General features: G+C 41.8%; 1 protein-coding gene across 2 annotated transcripts in view; it reads left to right on the top strand.

Annotated features, from left to right (window-relative positions):
• The window catches only part of GLRA3 (glycine receptor alpha 3), a 143,395-nt gene that overhangs the window by 63,605 nt on the left and 60,398 nt on the right, over window positions 1–19,392 (top strand). The gene's annotated exons all lie outside the window — the stretch shown is intronic.

Below are 19,392 nucleotides of genomic sequence, written 5' to 3'. Positions count from 1 at the left end.
AACTCCATCAATTTACTTAAAATAATTAGATTACCTGACATGGAGTATAGGTCACTGAACAAGTGCAAAATGGAAAGGCTGTTATTATACAAAGCCTAATCAGCCACGGGGCAGCCTGTCTAATTACACTAATCAAAGCAGCACTAAAAAGCATGTCAAGTTTCATATTTTTCAGAGACCAAGGTAGCAGTATTAGAAATTCTACCCAATGAGAACTAAATCCATGAATGTATTTTGTGCCATGCCAGCTTCTCATGTATAGTAGTAAAGAATCTTTTTTTTACATCAGTCTTTATCTTTTCAGTCCCCACGTTGTACTTCTCTTGCATCTAGTATGATAAAGACAAAATATTCTTTGGATTGATACAGAACTCATCTTTATCTTGGTTACTGTTGTAATGTAATACTAATCAATTACTTTAATTAGCTCAAACTATAATTAACCATGAAAGTATGCACACTGCAAAAAGAAAGCTCTGGTTAAAATTGTGAGATAAGCTTAGGTTTAATTATTCTTTTTTCCCCACAGAAAAATACATTTTTTTAATGCACTTGTCCAAAGCTTTAATTTCCCTAAGAAATACCCAGCTTTATATTTCATTCTGAATGTTCATTCACTATAATTATAGCATTCATTTCCACAATATTACATCAAAATGAGAGAGAGAGAATTGCTGAGGGGTGTTGGCAAGTAGCCTGTTGTGATCATCCTGTTTGAACAAATGATATTAAAATTAGAAGGGTCAGATGATTTTGAAGATGAAGTTCAAGGAGCTAAAGTTGTTTTTGAAAGAAAGAGAAACCACACCAACCAAAGAAGTTTACATAATTCTTGTATGCAATCAGTAAAAGTAGTACAAAGAGAAAAAAGGAACAGGATAGACTAAACACTTTAAAGGGTGGTATTGTGAGGGAAATGATAGCTTTGCGGATATTTGAGGTACACCGTGGAATAGAAAATTATATAAAAAAGCTGAATTTATCCATTTTTTGTAGGTGATTTTTAGTTAAGAGGGAGAGAGAATGCTCTTGAGGGCAATATGTCAGAACTTTGGTCACATTTGAAGCCAGGAATTAAAAAGCTGCCGACCCCAAATAAAAAGCTAATGTTATCTACAGCTATCAGCAATGCCTGAAAGGAAAAAATAGAAAAAAATTAAAATACCCACGTTGTCTGAAATGCTGACAGATGAACTTGAAAATATATATTTATAAGAGAAATGTGGCTTTTGGGTGAAAGGGGAAGTGCTATTGCAAACAAAGCTGCTGAGTTTTGTACCTGTATATAAATTGTTACAACCCTGATGAGTCCCACCACTCCTGCTAGACACTCATTAGGCTGCTTTACTGAACCCAATACTTGGGTCTCACATGCTCTTGGCTTGCTGTAGCTAGTCAGAGTTTAGGCACTGTCTCTCCAGCCTCAGACCTTTAAGTACGCACACAGATGCAGACTCTGGTCTCTTACCAGCTTGGCTGTGGTGTTCCTGCAATCCACCCCTCAGGTGAACAGATTTCCCCCATCACATGATCCTGTATTGGGTCACCAAACACCTGAAGTTCAGACTGAAAAAAATTCATTTCTTGCAGGTTAGCCACCCTGTTTGGAATATCCAGTGTATTGGCAGGACAATGTCACTCAATGTTAACAATTTTTTTATTATTCTGTAGCAACTTCCAGAGAGGATGTGTGATATGAGACATTGTTCATGTCAGTAAATGGCTGATTCAAGACACAGTGATACAGAGTTCATAAAATCAATCAGAATTCATAAGTTTTACATAGACATATTTCCCAAATTGTCACATAAGCATAGCTGGCAGAAGAGGAGGTGAATTAATTCATGGCTTGAGATTTCTGTGTTGTGAATAAAGCTGATAATTCAGTAAACAGTGTATACTGTTGTCCTAGCCTGAGATATCATTAAAATAAGCTAATGCACAGTAATGCTAGGCCATTAGCTTTTAAACAGAAATCCCCATTAAACAAATAGCACAATATGACTAAAATATTATTACAGTATTATATAGCGGGAGCTAAATTCTCAAGTACTTACTACTTACTGAAGCAAAGACTTCCTTGGGCAGCTACATTGCTTCCTGGAGCTGTGGGGAATGGAAGTAGTGAAGGGGCCACATTCATCTGAAAGGGTTCAGCATCTGCCCAATATGTTAGAAAGTGTGCTGGGGAGCCATTGCCAACCCCTGCCTGGCTACTGTGGAGAACATAAGTGGGGGTGCTAGCCTCAGACATCTTTGGGCTTAGAGAGCACAGGGACAATATTGCCTATCCTATAGTTTTAAACATTATGTGACAACATTTCTTCCCTCCCCCCTCCCCGCATCATGCGGGTTTCATTAACTGCATTTTTCAGTGAGACATGATTTTTGAACTCTTCACAGAACCTAGTTTGCCCATCATGTGTGCATATAAAGATATCAGGATGGGAATTCATTCTGAAACTAACAAGCTACCCACACAAATGCATGGATTCCCCCTTTTCATCCTGACACAGACTCCATTTTCCTCTTTTAATCTTTGATTAATATCCTTTCCTTCTCTGACCCCACATGGCCAAGCAGACTTGCTCCTACCTACTTTCTAGTTCCATAAACAGCTCAGAGATGTGAAGTTTATTTACAATGGGTTTTTTTCTACCTTCTATGCAGCCTCATACTACCAGTAACATGCAACCCTCAACTTCAGAGATAAGGGGAAAATTACAGCTCTGACTCTTCTACTCATCCTCTTTCTCCTTTCAGGCTTCTTTCCTGTGTCCTTTGTAGCACTTGGGCTAATGAGTTAATTGGCCTTTTAACTCTCTCCAGCCTCCCCACAGTCTATCACCAGATTAATGCTCCCATGTCAGGTGTGCTCTGGGTTGACTAATTGGAGTTGCAGTGATTGGTGAACTGACTCAGCTGCTTTTGCCCACCATTCAGTGCCTTTGTGCAGGAGATATCTTAGGTGAATTGTGCAAGCTGTATAGCTAGGTATCAATTTGCTGACATAATTCAACATGACTAGATGCCTTTGAAATCCCATTGTATCTTCAGGTCTCAGCATTCAGTACTGCCTGAATCTTTGATTCATTGAGCAAGATTATTGCTCTCTCGACTATGTTATTTCTGTTGTTTGAAACTGACATTGGTCTTACTCAATTTAAGGTTATTAGCTCTTGTAATCTCCAGTACTCTTCTCAGTCATTCCTAATGTTCAAAGGCAGTGCTGCCCCAAATTATGTCATTAGTGCACACTTTTGCTCCCACTAGACCCTCTAACATCTGGCTCATCGTACATTGAAATACTTCTGGAGCCAAATGTATTCAGAAAGGGAGTCTTAGGATGCAGTATCTTCTAAATAGTATTTTGAAACTGCCAATCTTGGAGCTATCAGTGTCCAAGGGGATCAACCAAAATCCTGCCACGGTATCTAATTCGCTGAAGAATTTGGCTCCAGACATTTCAGACATGAGTTCACTTCTTGCGGGCAAGTGGAAGTGTTTCTTTTTATGTTTTTGGTCAGCTCTTTAGGATCCATACACAGCCGTGGTCCCCCCTGCTTTTTTCTCTACAGTTACTAGGAGTGAACCCAACCTGTTGGTTCTTCTATTCGCCTAATGATAACATTTGCTGTCATGTTTTCCAACTCTTCTTCTAGCTCCTTTTTTAAGACTTGTAGAACTTTTCATGTAGCCTGTACTACAGATTCTGTATCTTCTCTTAACCATATCTTATATGTTACTGGAAGTACCCATTTTCATAGAATCATAGAATCATAGAATATCAGGGTTGGAAGGGACCTCAGGAGGTCATCTAGTCCAACCCCCTGCTCAAAGCAGGACCAATTCCCAACTAAATCATCCCAGCCAGGGCTTTGTCAAGCCGGGCCTTAAAAACCTCCAAGGAAGGAGACTCCACCACCTCCCTAGGTAACGCATTCCAGTGCTTCACTACCCTCCTAGTGAAATAGCGTTTCCTAATATCCAACCTAGACCTCCCCCACTGCAACTTGAGACCATTGCTCCTTGTTCTGTCATCTGCCACCACTGAGAACAGCTGAGCTACATCCTCTCTGGAACCCCCCCTCAGGTAGTTGAAAGCAGCTATCAAATCCCCCCTCATTCTTCTCTTCTGGAGACTAAACAATCCCAGTTCCCTCAGCCTCTCCTCATAAGTCATGTGCTCCAGACCCCTAATCATTTTTGTTGCCCTCCGCTGGACTCTTTCCAATTTTTCCACATCCTTCTTGTAGTGTGGGACCCAAAACTGGACACAGTACTCCAGATGAGGCCTCACCAATGTCGAATAAAGGGGAACGATCACGTTCCTCGATCTGCTGGCAATGCCCCTACTTATACAGCCCAAAATGCCGTTAGCCTTCTTGGCAACAAGAGCACACTGTTGACTCATATCCAGCTTCTCGTCCACTGTGACCCCTAGGTCCTTTTCTGCAGAACTGCTACCTAGCCATTTGGTCCCTAGTCTGTAGCAGTGCATGGGATTCTTCCGTCCTAAGTGCAGGACTCTGCACTTGTCCTTGTTGAACCTCATCAGGTTTTTTTTGGCCCAATCCTCTAATTTGTCTAGGTCCCTCTGTATCCGATCCCTACCCTCTAGTGTATCTACCACGACTCCCAGTTTAGTGTCATCTGGAAACTTGATGAGAGTGCAGTCCACACCATCCTCCAGATCATTAATAAAGATATTAAACAAAACCGGCCCCAAGACCGACCCTTGGGGCACTCCGCTTGAAACCAGCTGCCAACTAGACATGGAGCCATTGATCACTACCCGTTGAGCCCAACGATCTAGCCAGCTTTCTATCCACCTTACAGTCCATTCATCCAGCCCATACCTCTTTAACTTGCCGGCAAGAATACTGTGGGAGACCCTATCAAAAGCTTTGCTAAAGTCAAGGAATAACACATCCACTGCTTTCCCCTCATCCACAGAGCCAGTTATCTCATCATAGAAGGCAATTAGGTTAGTCAGGCACGACTTCCCCTTGGTGAATCCATGCTGACTATTCCTGATCACTTTCCTCTCCTCTAAGTGTTTCATAATTGATTCCTTGAGAACCTGCTCCATGATTTTTCCAGGGACTGAGGTGAGGCTGACTGGCCTGTAGTTCCCCGGATCCTCCTTCTTCCCTTTTTTAAAGATGGGCACTATATTAGCCTTTTTCCAGTCATCTGGGACCTCCCCCGATCGCCATGAGTTTTCAAAAATAATGGCTAATGGCTCTGCAATCTCATCCGCCAACTCCTTTAGCACCCTCGGATGCAGCGCATCCGGCCCCATGGACTTGTGCACGTCCAGTTTTTCTAAATAGTCCCGAACCACTTCTTTCTCCACAGAGGGCTGGTCACCTTCTCCCCATACTGTGCTGCCCAGTGCAGCAGTCTGGGAGCTGACCTTGTTCGTGAAGACAGAGGCAAAAAAAGCATTGAGTACATTAGCTTTTTCCACATCCTCGGTCACTAGGTTGCCTCCCTCATTCAGTAAGGGGCCCACACTTTCCTTGACTTTCTTCTTGTTGCTAACATACGTGAAGAAACCCTTCTTGTTACTCTTAATATCTCTTGCTAGCTGCAACTCCAAGTGTGATTTGGCCTTCCTGATTTCACTCCTGCATGCCTGAGCAATAGTTTTATACTCCTCCCTGGTCATTTGTCCAATCTTCCACTTCTTGTAAGCTTCTTTTTTGCGTTTAAGATCAGCAAGGATTTCACTGTTTAGCCAAGCTGGTTGCCTGCCATATTTACTATTCTTTCTACACATCGGGATGGTTTGTTCCTGCAACCGCAATAAGGATTCTTTAAAATACAGCCAGCTCTCCTGGACCCCTTTGCCCTTTATGTTATTCTCCCAGGGGATCCTGCCCATCTGTTCCCTGAGGGAGTCAAAGTCTGCTTTTCTGAAGTCCAGGGTTCGTATTCTGCTGCTCTCCTTTCTTCCTTGTGTCAGGATCCTGAACTCGACCATCTCATGGTCACTGCCTCCTAGGTTCCCATCCACTTTTGCTTCCCCTACTAATTCCTCCCTGTTTGTGAGCAGCAGGTCAAGAAAAGCTCTGCCCCTAGTTGGTTCCTCCAGCACTTGCACCAGGAAATTGTCCCCTACACTTTCCAAAAACTTCCTGGATTGTCTGTGCACCGCTGTATTGCTCTCCCAGCAGATATCAGGGTGATTAAAGTCTCCCATGAGAACCAGGGCCTGCGATCTAGCAACTTCTGCTAATTGCCAGAAGAAAGCCTCGTCCACCTCATCCCCCTGGTCTGGTGGTCTATAGCAGACTCCGACCACGACATCCCCCTTGTTGCTCACACCTCTCAACTTTATCCAGAGACTCTCAGGTTTTTCTGTAGTTTCATAACGGAGCTCTGAGCAGTCAGACTCCTCTCTTACATACAATGCAACTCCCCCACCTTTTCTGCCCTGCCTGTTCTTCCTGAACAGTTTATATCCGTCCATGACAGTACTCCAGTCATGTGAGTTATCCCACCAAGTCTTTGTTATTCCAATCACATCATAGTTCCCTGACTGTGCCAGGACTTCCAATACTCCCTGCTTGATTCCCAGGCTTCTTGCATTTGTGTATAGGCACTTAAGATAACTCATCGATCGTCCCTCTTTCTCAGTATGAGACAGGAGTCCTCCCCTCTTGCGCTCTCCTGCTTGTGCTTCCTCCCAGGATCCCATTTCCCCACTTACCTCAGGGCTTTGGTCTCCTTCCCCCGGTGAACCTAGTTTAAAACCCTCCTCACTAGGTTAGCCAGCCTGCTGGCGAAGATGCTCTTCCCTCTCTTCATTAAGTGGAGCCCATCTCTGCCTAGCACTCCTCCTTCTTGTAACACCATCCCATAGTCAAAGAATCCAAAGCCTTCTCTCCGACACCACCTGCGTAGCCATTCATTGACTTCCACGATTCGACGGTGTCTACCCAGGCCTTTTCCTTGCACAGGGAGGATGGACGAGAACACCACTTGCGCCTCAAACTCCTTTATCCTTCTTCCCAGAGCCACATAGTCTGCAGTGATCTGCTCAAGGTCATTCTTGGCAGTATCATTGGTGCCCACGTGGAGAAGCAGGAAGGGGTAGAGATCTGAGGGCTTGATGAGTCTCGGCAGTCTCTCCGTCACATCGTGTATCCTAGCTCCTGGCAAGCAGCAGACCTCTCGGTTTTCCCGGTCGGGGCGGCAGATAGATGACTCAGTCCCCCTGAGGAGGGAGTCCCCGACCACCACCACCCTCCTCCTCCTCTTGGGAGTGGTGGTCGTGGAACCCCCACCCCTAGGACAGTGCATCTTTTGCCTTCCAATCGGTGGAGTCTCCTTCTGCTCCCTTCCCTCAGATGGGTCATCTAGTCCACTCTCCGCATTAGTACCTGTAGAGAGAACATGGAAACGATTGCTCACCTGTATCTCCATTGCTGGTCCATGGACACTCCTCTTTCTCCTTCTGGAGGTCACATGCTGCCAAACTTCTTCACCATCCTGTCCCTGCTGCGGCTGCTCTGAATCTTCAGAACATTGTGGCCGTAGAAGCATCTCCTGACGTCTGTCCAGGAAATCTTCATTTTCCCTTATGCAACGCAGAGTCGATACTCGTTTCTCCAGACCTTGAACCTTCTCTTCCAATATGGAGACCAGCTTGCACTTTGTACAGACAAAGTCGCTTCTGTCCTGTGGAAGAAAGACAAACATGGCACAACCTGTGCAGGTTATAACAGCTGATCGCTCACCTTCCATATCACCTTCCTCTTAAGAGCTTCCTCAGCTGTTGCAGGAACTACTCAGAGAAACCAGCAGATGAAAGCCTCAGTGAGCTCTCCCCAGGTAAACTCCCTCTGTTAGCCTCTGCTGTTCGCCGCTCAGCTGGTTCGCTGCTGACTGCCCTTATATACCAGTCAGGCCCACCTGGAACAAAGCACTCCCAATTCACACTTTTCAAAGTGAATATTTCTGTGAATACAGCCTCATATGCTATTAATACTCTTACATCTGGTTCTTTGTCTCTCTCTCTCTCTCTGGAATGCATCCTTTTAATGAGACTAAGGACCTCACATGTGTGTAGGACCAAGATGTCTTGCTTGCCTCTACATACCACCACAAACTCTTTGTTTATCATTTTCCCTTTGCATTTAAGTGTCAGTATGTACTATCCCAACACTGGAACTGTTCCTCTATTATAGTCTTTCAGATACTTTTGATTCTTCCACTTTTATGTGCTCCTTACATCTCTTTATTTCAGTATTGCTAGTTAATTTACTTGTCTCCCCAAAGTCTATCTTGTATATCATAAGTGCCATTTGTGTACATTTTAATTAGCTAATCTTTTGTTTTTCAGCCTCCTCTATTATTGTACTTAGGAACAGCTCTTCCTCTTCACTTGTGGAATCCCACTTAATATATATATTTCCTTGCCTTCTCTGCACATTTAAACATAATGGTTTGGTTTATTACAGTCTCTACATACTTGCCCAGGTGATAGACATTTCCTGTATTCATACAGGTTGCTACATCACTGGGATCATTTCCAGCTTTCCATGTTTCTGTCTTTGGACAATTTAATTTTTGAGAACTTTTCGTTTGCTACTTTAGCTAGTACTCACAGTCATGACCGCTGTGCATTTCTCTCAGCTTTTTATTGAGTTTCTGTTTGTTCTGCTGCTTGGCACATACATATTGCCCTTTCTAGTGTCAGATCCATACTCCTGGGTATCCATTCACACACTTTTTTATTTTTACATGCCAGGACAATCTAGTCTCCATATTCACAGGACTGATTTTTAATTTTAAATCGGTGACAAACTCCACTATTGTTTCCCCTTCAGTCTGGGTTCTGAACATCTCTCCCTCACAAATACCTTTTACTAAGGACACAAAGATCCCCAACCACTCCCATTATTTCTTCAAAGCTTCCCCCTTCCTCTCCCCACCACATTGTATACATCTAGGGCATCTGTGCCCACCACTGTTAAGAACAGAGCAAACTCTTCCTCATCCTCCTCCAGTTTATTTGCCCCCGTGACTTTCATATACCATTCAAATTGGTGTTTGAAAGGTTTCCAGGCACATTCAACATTTCCCCCAATTCTCAGGACAGTTAGGGGAGTTACTTGCAGTTGCACAGGCTCTGTGGCAGCCATTGCAATGTTAACTTTCTCAATGTGGCTTCCATCACTGTGTGCCTTCTATTGCTGGTCCCATGTAGTATCATACTGATGAGCAGAGACCTGTGTCAAGATAAAACCATTGTAACAAACAGGAATATGTACAGACATGAGGTAAAAAGACTTTCTGCTGCTCTGTGTAGCTGCAACCTGCGACTACCCTGTCTGGGCTGCCGTGTTTCATTCTGCCCCAGCAGTAAATGTGACTCGGGAAACCAAAGCCTGCATCTAGAGTATACAGGAAATGTGGTGTCTCTACACTTCCTGGAGGACTTACTCTATTGCCCAAGTTCCCTCAATCACTTTCCTCTTACAGGCCCTCATGTATTCCAGCCCTCCACACCTGAATCTGCAGAGGAAGCTGCTCTACTAATGGCAGTGTAGGGGCCTGGTCTGCACCGATTGCTCCTATCCATGCTTTGGCCCTGTGCTCCTACTTCAGTTAATTCCTTTGCTGCAGTGTAATGCGTGTGTGGCTGGCAAGGCCACTGCTACCAAGCTCAGTTGCTGAAAGGGAAAAAGCAGCACTACTATGAAGCACCTGCTATAAGACGCTCCCCGGCAAGCAGATATTGTTTCACAAGCAGCACAGTGCAGCCTTTAGTGGCCAATAGGGGAACTGAGGTAGCTGAGGCAATAGTTCTAAAATTGAGAGCACTGCAGCCACCAAAACAGAACCAGTTCATGACACCTGTGATAATTTACTCAGTGGTGAAAACTCTGCATTATGTACAGCAGGGGAAGTCAATAGGTAGACCATAATCCAAATCCAGACCTCCAGATGCTTTTGAATGGACAGCAAAAATTTTATTTTAAATATTTATTTACTTATCATGATTGTTATTGCGGTGTGAAAAATGTTTCTCTGGAGTCTGGACCTTGACCAAGAAATTTGGACCTTGACAAAAAATAATTAACTACCCCTGGTGCAGTAGGCAGGGGCTTCTTGCAGCCTCTCAAGTTCTCCTACAGCAATGAAAGGTCAAGCAAAATGGTGCCCAAAGAATGTGAAGAAAAGGAGGGGGGGGGGGGAAATGGGGGGTAGAGGGAGGGAGGTTGGAAGAGTTATGTCCCTTGACTGTTGGTATATAACAGTGGTAGAGGGCCAAATTCTGCTCTTATTTACACTGAGATAAATCCAGATTCACTCCATTTCCATCACTGAAGTTTCTCCAGGTTTACACAGATATAACTGAGAGCAGCATTCAACCCTATTATGTGTCATTAAATGAAAATTATAGATGATATGTTAGCTCTAAAACAGTGAACTTTTTCTGAATATAAGTGATTTCACTTCAGTTCTGAAGCCTGAACATGAAACTTTTCAATTTCTGTTCACATGCCACCATTCCTCCCCTCACCCCCCACAGTTTTGCTTAGAGTTTTTGGATTTGAAACCATGTGAGCTGAAAGTTTCACATGGTGTTGATCGAAAACCATCAATCAGTCCAGTGTCACTTGAACTACAGGATCCTTTCAATTAAACATTTTTCATTTGTAATGAAGCCTGAATCCAAGCCTGGATTTTGATTTTTATATAATATTAATAATTTGAATTTAAAATGTTTCAGTAAATATTTCATAATTGGTGAACATGCTGGGCAAAATTCATTTATGTGACTGGCATACGGGAATAAGAATGGAAAAAAAATCTTTCCCACCGAGTCTTTTGTTAATATTCTAGAAATTGTTCAAAGCCAATGTTACAAATCTTAATATTAGATCTACATAAATACATCTGCTTTCATGCAATATTAGGTGACTTCACCAGCACTAAACACTCAAGTGTTTTCTTGAGTGAGGTCTTTAAATGGATTTGAGCTATAATTGCCACAGTTACCAATAGCAAAGTTACCATTACTCTTGTGAAGTACATTTCCCACAATGCTATTAACTTCTGTACTCAAGGCAACGTTTGCAATTCCACAAGCATCTCATGTTAAAATGCTTCTGTGAGCTAGCACCAACAAAGCAAATGTACCTTTGTTTCATTTTTGAATCAGACAAGTTCAAATTCCTGCTTAGTGTTTGGATATTAGCTGAAATTTTAATGGCACATGAAACTAAATCTGGTAGAATATTGGGGAAGATCCATCTGTGTGCATGTAAATGTGATCTTTTGGTGCAAGTGATGATAGTGTCCATAAAGAATGTGTGCAGGTGATCTGCAAATGAAATTTTGCAAATTTGCCTTTATACACTTATCACTGCAGAGCTGGTAGGATCCCAAATACGATGAGAGTTTAATTTCACAAAGAAGTATCCTCACTACAGATGACTGCCACAATGCTTACATGAGTGAACAGAAATATTGTAACTACATGTATAAAGTGATGTATTTAATATATAATTATAATAACTTTAATGACACCTTAGAAATGCTGTATATTCACAGTATTACCAAGTCTTTAATTACTATCACTTTATAATAAAGCAATGTGCTAAAATATTGACTTTAATATATGGTATTACTTCAGACAAGAATTAATGAGCCATATTGTACTGCTCAGATACAGGTGTTTTAAGCATGCCTTATTATTTAAGGTGTAACATTAATGCTTATGAAAGACTGGCTACCTCAGGGCTTTGCTAATGACCTCCAAACCTTTAGCTTGGAGGTCACCAGCATGAATTCAGCCCAACCCAGTAGAACTTAAACACAATTCCCATTTAAGGAATGTTTGCTAGCCCCACCTCACAAACTCACCACCATACTTTGCACTAATTGGCAGACTCAACAGAAAAGCCAAGAACTGCTTGGATCATGGAGACTGAACTAATCCTGTTACTGCTAAAGGAAGTCCCCCACAGGTCAGGATTGAGGCATGCTAGCAAGGAAACTTGCCCTGCTCCTGTCCTGTAGATAAACAAAGCATTTGATTATCCAGAGCTGTCAAGCAGAACAATCTAGCAGAAAATTTAGACAATTTATTTAAGCCAGAGTTTATAGTTATCAAATTTGTTATAAAAACTGCAAAAATAGCCCATAGGACTTAATTCTGCCCAGATATACACTTCCTGTATTTCCATTTGCTTTAGCAGGATTGCACAGGGTGTTAGGTAAAAGTTTGGCTCAAAGTGTCATTGCCATTTGAGAGAGGACAATGTTAGATTTTCTATTGTTTAAAATGTTTCACTTGTTGCCTGCGCGAAAGTGGGAGAAGGAGTCAAATTACTTCACTGCTAAAGTGATGCTTGTGTAGGCTTTGAAAGCAACTACTTTCCTGACAGAAACAATGGTGTAGGAGGAAGTGGGGGAGGGTACAGGTTTGTTAATAATATCAGCTAATATGAGCTGTGGTACCCAGAAAGAAAGAAACTTTATATGTACTGCATTTGTCCCTGTGCTCATCAGTCACCTACTAAAGCAGTAAAATGCCCCATTCGCCATCAATAAGAGAGGAAGTTTGAGCAACCACTGGGGAAGAATGCAGTGACCACGGGGGGAGGGGTAGAAGGGCTGCCCCCCTTTCTTGAGTCTGCTCCCTTCCCATTGGCTGGAAATGGGAGAACGGGCTTGCTAATTGGCTTTTACAGAGTACCTTCCTTGCCTGTTTAAGCTACCTGGGTTTTTAAAAGCCTCTTTTTCTGGCGAGCTACTCCACCCTTCCCTTAATATCCTATTGATGCTGTGTTACTTAGGATTCTGTGGGTCTGACCGATTGCCCATTTAGGGATATGAATGATGAAGTGGGCATTCACCCACGAAAGCTTATGCTCCAATACTTCTGTTAGTCTAAAAGGTGCCACAGGACCCTCTGTTGCTTTTTACAGATTCAGACTAACACAGCTACCTTTCTGATTAGGGAAAGTAAAATTGTTTCAGCTTGTTACAGCCAGTGTTCAGTGTGGATAAGGATGAAAGGGGCCAGCTCCTGAATGGCTCTACCCCAATTTATTGATTGTATGGTGGGAGTCCTGACCACCACACTAGACTCAGTTAAATGCCTGATATATGTGATTGGGGCATGGGGGATATAGCACCCCTCAACAGTGTTAAATAAAGTTGTAGCCTGCCACTTAAAATCCAGCCCATTTATCTGTCATTCATTCACCTGTGTGTCCTGATCAAAATAGGACTTATGCTGAAAGAACTGGACAATAATTTTAATTGCAGGGGAAATTCTTGAGAGGAACAACATATCTGGCTAAAAATCATTTTATCATCATGACAGTGGTAAAACATAGCCAATGATAATTATCTTGAATCCTTTGAAAGGCAAAAGGATGCAAATAAAAATACCTTTGAAAAGATGCCTATTATTTCAGTAATTTAGAGTTGGAATTAGTACAGCCAATTAACCCAGAGAAAATATTGTGCCTAGTATGCTTGTGCTTTATCAAAGGCTTGTAAAAACCTAGACATTATATTTGATAAACTAATGAATTCTTTATAAATCATCGAGTTCCAGTGAGAGTGTCAACATTCTGGCGTATGGTACCATACTGTGAGAAGGTACCATTGTATACCTCAGCATAGTGAATCAGAAGTTAACAGACCTTATAATGGCTTGAGCACTATAAATCTTGCTCATGTTGTCACATGGATGGGGCCGTTGGGCCAAGTCATCCACCAAATGTGCAGTCTCCCTCATACCACCAATGAAACTTCTGCATGCAAATTAGCAGTTGTGTATGGGGTGGTGATTGGTTGAGTTACCTCTGATAGCACAATGACCTAGGACTGTTGGCATGTCATAGATACATGCCTTGCTGTTGCAAGGCTGTAATTAGAAAAGTCAAAATAGCTGATAACTTAAAAATTGGATTGTAACAGACTGAATTTTTGAACCTGGTGATATTCTAAACAAAAACGAGCTTTCACTCATGCTTGTAGCTGTTTATATCACTTCACATCAACTAAAAGGCATTCTAGGCTTCAGAGTTACTTATTCGATAGGACTTAATATAGTCACACTGATTGCATCAACCTAGTCACAGGTTAGCAAATAGTATGTATCTAGTCATCCAATTTTGTTTTGTCTACTGAAGAAATATGCAAAAACAAGGAATTTGTTATTGCATGTATAGATTCTATTGTAATGGTTGGGTTGATGTTCTAACCTGGTCTCTCTCACACACTGCAAGTACAGTTTTGCTATAGAGGGGGAAGGAAGAACAGCAGGACTGACTGTATCTATCAGCCATTGTACACCACAAACCAGGGCACAGGAGCTCTAGGGATTACAGCAGCTTTGGGGTGTCAGAGGTGGCCACAGAGTGGCTCCACTGTCCTTCCACAGAAATCATCCCTCCTGGCTTTCTCCCTGCCTCAATTGAGTTTTCTGTGCTATGCAAAGGGGGCAGGATTGGCCCCTATGCACAAGTAGCAAGTGAGAATCGAAGGGGTCCTGCCAACTTTTTCAGTGGCAATTTTATGAAAATTAGAAACTATAGAAGAGTGTTATTTAGTAATCCTCAGAGAAAAACAAATTCTGCTCTCTGTTTACACAAAATCATGCTACTTGTTTAAAACATTTAAGCCTCATGCTCACACTGTGTAATTACTAGCTCAGAACAATGAGCACTTGTTTGTCCTTCATGCAGCACTAGTAAAATGGATAACTTTTTTTGTACAGTATGATTTTTGATATCTGAAAATGAGACTGCTTCATTAATAGTTTTGAGAGAGGATAACTACTGAATGTTCTTTGACTGCCAAGCAAGTTAAACCAATACAAATCTGATCCCAGCTTGAGAGGGCTACTGAGGCAACTTGTCATTCAGCATAGGTTAATGTAGTCTACAAGAGATTCTTTATGTTCCACCATTTGCTTTTTTTATTTATACTTTCCACTGTGAATTGTTAACCGCCCCTCCAACTTCCCTTCACTCACCAACATTTAGGGTGATAGTTGCATTGATTTCTTGTACCCTCTGTGGGAAGGGTAAAGTAAGTAGACAAACACGTTTTACTTGCAATAAATATTAATTAAGAGTTAAATAATGGCTTTGTTATGAGCCCTGCCTAAAGTCTAGCAGAGATTCAAAATCTCCCTCCCAATTTTCTTCTCTTCAGGTCTATACATAGCATAGTGAACATCCCCACAGCATGCTTGTACAGCTGCACTGGCCAGTGTACTGGGGGCACAGAGCCAGGTTCCTCCGATTTCCTGCTCACTCAAACTCATATGCATGGAATTGGGGGGGAGCATGGCAGCCCCAAAGAGGTCTCTCTCTTCACACACACAGCTCCCCACGGTATGGGCAGAGGAGTAAGGTCATGTCTTATGCCCTTATATTTTCCTACACAGGCATGTAGGATGGGCCACAATCTGTCCCTAGGGGCTCAGTTTTAAATTCAGAGTAAGAAGAAGGCTGGCACTACACCTAGGAAGGTGTAAAAGCCACAGTCCAGCTTCCATCCTGCCATTTTTTGGAGGGGAAGACATCACCCACAGAGGTACTAGCAAGGAGCTGCCTTTGTTTTCAGGGTTGTCTGCAGCCACTGTGCAAAAGATGGAGGCTTCTTTCACTCTCCTCCATCTCTGCACTTGCTGGGCATTGGCCCTAAATGAGCACTAATATTAAAATGGATGAAGATTAGTACTACACCACACTGCTCCAACCCTATGCTTAATGATATGGATATATGGTTGATTTTGTCATAGAAGGCTTTTACATGCATGCCGGGAATCATAGAAATATAGGGCTGGAAGGAACCTTAAAAAGTTGTGAAGTCCAGGCCCCTCTGCTGAGGCAGGATCAAGTAAATATAGACAAACCCTAATAGATACTTGTCCAACCTCTTCTCAAAAATGTCAAATCATCGTGATTCTACAATCTCCCTTGGAAGCCTATTCAGAGTTTAAGATTTTCCTAATATCTAATCTAAATCTCCCTTGCTGCAGATTAATCCCATCACTTTTTGCCCTATCTTCAGTGGACATGGAGAACAATGGTTCACAATCCTCTTTATAACAGCACTTAACGTATATGAAGACTTTTCAGATCCCCCATCAGTCTTCTTTTCTCAAAACTAAACATACCCAGATTTTTTTAACCTCTCTGTGGAGGTCAGATTTTCTAAACTTTTTCTCATTTTTGTTGCTCTCCTCTGGACTCTTTCCAATTTGTCCACATCTTTTCTGAAGTATGGTGCCCACACCTGGATACAGTACTCAAGCTGACACCTTACCAATGCCAAGTAGAGCAGGAAAATTACCTCCTGTGTGTTATATACAATGCTTCTTTTAATACACCCCAGAATAATATTTGACTTTTTCACAACTGCATCACATTGTTGAGTCATTCAATTTGTCATCCACTATTACTCCCACATCCTCGTTAGCAGTACTACTAGCCCATTATTCCCCATTTTGTAGTTGTGCATTTGATTTTTTCCTTCCTAAGTGAAATACTTTGCACTTATGTTTATTCAGTTTCACCTTGTTGATTTCTGACCAATTCTCCAATTCATCAGGGTAATTTTGAATTCTAACCCTGCCCGCCAAAGTGCTTGGAATGCCTCCCAACTTGATACCTGCAAATCTTATAAATATACTCTCTATTAGCCACGTCACTAATGAAAATATTAACTAGTACCAGATCCAGGACTTACCCCTGTGGGGCTTCACTAGAGAGACAATCCCAGTTTGATAGTGAACATGGTCTTTGAGAATGATCTTTCACCCAGTTCTGCACCCAGTTTATAGTAATTTCACATAGCCTGCATTTCCCTAGTTTACTTATGAGAATGTCCTGTAGGTCTATGTCAAAAGCCTTACTAAAATCAAGATATATCATGTCTATTGCTTTCCCCCATCCACAAGGCTAGTAACCCAAGAAGGAAATTAGTTTGTTTTAGCATGATTTATTCTTAACAAACCATGCTGTATCTTTCTTATGACCTTATTATCCTCCAGGTGCTTACAAACTGATGGAACCAATTATTAAACAAATATCTTTCCAGGTATGTAGGTTAAACTGACTGGTCTCTAAGGGTATCTCTACACTTACCCGGTAGTTCGGCGGCGAGCGATTGAACTTCTGGGTTCGACTTATCGCGTCTTGTCTGGACGCGATAAGTCGAACCAGGAAGTGCTCGCCGTCTACTGCGGTACTCCAGCTAGACGAGAGGAGTACCGCGGAGTCGACGGGGGAGCCTGCCTGCCGCGTGTGGACCGAGGTAAGATCGAACTAAGGTACTTCGAACTTCAGCTACATTATTCACGTAGCTGAAGTTGCGTACCTTAGTTCGATTTGGGGGGTTAGTGTAAACCAAGCCTAATTCTCCACCTCCTCTTTGTTCCCCCTTTTAAGGATAAGTACTACATTTGCCCTTCTCCATTCCTCTGGGATGTCACCTGTCCTCTATGAATTCCTGAAATAATTACTAATGGTTCTGAGATTGCTTCAGCTAGTTCCTTAAGTACCCCAAGACAAAATGTCATCAAGCCTTGCAAACTTGAATACATCTAACTTATCTAAATATTCTTTAACCTGTTTTTTTCCTATTTTGGCTTGTGTGTCTTCCCCCTTATTTCTTAATATAATTGTGTTGAGCATCTGGTCACCGTTAACCTTTTTAGTGACCACTGAAGCAAAATAGGCATTAAACACTTCGACCTTCTTGACGTCATCAGCTATTAGCTCTCCTTTCCTGCTAAGTAGAGGACCTACACTTTCCTTCATCATCCGATTAGTTCTATCCTCCAGCTGGTCTTGTATTTCAACATACAGTTTTTGTCTGGAAATTTGATCAAGATAGATAAGTAGGTCCTGACAGGATGGTCCAAGTGCACACTTATCTCTATGGTAGCTTCTGATGATCAAGGAGAAAGATGTTGGTGATCAAGGTCTAGTCCCTCAAAGGTAGTTAAGCACCTAGCTCCCATTGAGGATTTGGGCCCCAGTTTTTAGTAGTCTGTGCGTCGGATTTAGCCACTATTACTCACATTGAGTAGCACCTTACTCCACAAGTGTTCCCAAATATAACAACAGAACTACTCGTGGAGTCAGATGAGTAAGGGTTGGGGAATTAGGTCCTTTTGCATCTATCACCTTTAATTATATAAACACTACCTTTAACACCATTACCAGATACCATAAAACCAAACTTCAACAACTGTGGTTAAAACATGCTTTCAAATAAATTAAGGGTCAAATCCTTGGAAGTGCTGAGCACCTGCAATAGGACTTCAGAAGTATTGATCCCTGACAGTATAGTTTCCACAGAGGTGATGATTTGAGACTGACCAAATATGCAGTTTATAAAGATAGGTACATGGAAACATAACATTGAATTATATTCTGATAAATCAATGTTTTACAGAACATTTCTAAGAAGTTCTCTACCTACAATTTAACATAATTTATCTAGGAATTTGGACAGCTGTTCAGATGTTACAAAATAAATCTCTCCAAATCTGAAGCTATGCCAATGTGTTTTAGTGATATTGCCAAACATAAGCCTACAACTTTCTCTGCCATTTAAATGATCTAATAAAAAAATAAGTACCTGGGGATTTTTCTTATTCCCTTGATTAATTCCCTTTCGAAGGTTAACTTCCCTTCCTTCCTTAGTAAAATGCATAAAAATGTGCTATATTAAAAAGACATACAGTTCAACTCAACATGTAAAGGCTATCAAAATGAACTTGTTACCAGTGCTTTATTGCTTACTGAGACCATTTTTGTACTTTACCCTCATCATTCAGCTGGAGACTGTTTAATCCCAGAATCAAACTAAAAACGTTGCAGTTTTGTAAAGAATGACAGTCCCCAACTTTAAATTGTGTCTTCTGTTATATTAGTAACTGCTTCCTTTTATACCAATGTCACAGGAAAGAGATGGGGTGGAATTCAAGTCAGGCATTAAATCCTTTGATGACTTTAACCTTCAGAACGTTGTGAGTGTAGTGGTTAGAGCAGTAGCCTGACAATGCTGTGTTCTCCATATCTGCAATGTACATTGCCTGCGTGCACCTGATAGCATTGTCTTTGATTTAATTTAAAGAATCCTTGCAATAATATATTAGTGAAGAAAATTAAGAACATCATGTTATGACCAATGGTGGATTAAGGCATAAGCAGTATGGAGCATGCCTATGACCTCAACTTTTGAAGTCACATGAGATCATAATCTTAGATTTCATTTAAATACAATATTTCTAGCCTTCGTGGTTGTGAAGAAGAGCCCAACTATACCTGCTGCAGCAATTTCTGCCAGGTAGTGCAGACAGCTCAGAATAACTGGAAAGATTTGAACAGC

Source organism: Terrapene carolina, unplaced genomic scaffold (genome assembly GCF_002925995.2).
Source record: "Terrapene carolina triunguis isolate 2854851 unplaced genomic scaffold, T_m_triunguis-2.0 Scaffold66, whole genome shotgun sequence".
Lineage (NCBI taxonomy): Eukaryota > Metazoa > Chordata > Testudines > Emydidae > Terrapene > Terrapene triunguis.
This window is presented reverse-complemented; position numbering and strand designations above follow the sequence as displayed.